The following is a 575-nucleotide window of genomic DNA, read 5'->3' as shown; positions in this document are numbered from 1 at the left end:
GCGAAAAAAAAAAAAAAAAACTCTCCAAAAAAAGAAAAAAAAAAGAATATTCAAGACCATCTTGGAACCAGAATACCTCAGATATATCAGAAAATACGTACCGTGAAAATGAGGTGGATTGGCTAACAGAAATAGCTAATTTTGCCACAAGTCCACGAAGTCCACTTATGCAGTGCTCATTTTATAACAGATCATCTCCTGTACACATCATAGCTACTAGTAAAAGTTTACATTCCTATGCACGCCATCCACCAGTGTCGTCATCTTCAAAGAGTGAACCAGTCTTCTCTCATCACCACTGGAAGAAAGAAACACCAGTGAGACATGAAAGGGCAAATAGTGAGTCCAAATCTGGCATTTTCTGCATGTCCTTCCTGTCAGATGATGATGATTTGGGATGGTGTAACTCCTGGCCTTCAACTGTTTGGCAGTTTTTTAAAAGGCACATAACTATTCTTTCATAAGGGAAGCAATAAGGAGTGGCAAGATGTGGAAGAATTTGCTAGAGCTGAAGGCTATGATACCGAGGATGATCTTCACATGAGCACTCACAAGCGCTATGGTTCTGATGGTCT

The 575-nt window shown here is 39.8% G+C and overlaps 1 pseudogene; it reads left to right on the top strand.

Annotated features, from left to right (window-relative positions):
- Positions 1–570, top strand: part of LOC102490005 (HMG box-containing protein 1 pseudogene) — a 1,094-nt pseudogene extending 524 nt beyond the window's left edge.
- Positions 571–575: the final 5 nt, after the last annotated feature.

This window comes from Tupaia chinensis, unplaced genomic scaffold (assembly GCF_000334495.1).
Source record: "Tupaia chinensis unplaced genomic scaffold, TupChi_1.0 Scaffold140894_1, whole genome shotgun sequence".
In the NCBI taxonomy this organism is placed as follows: Eukaryota; Metazoa; Chordata; class Mammalia; order Scandentia; family Tupaiidae; genus Tupaia; species Tupaia belangeri.
This window is presented reverse-complemented; position numbering and strand designations above follow the sequence as displayed.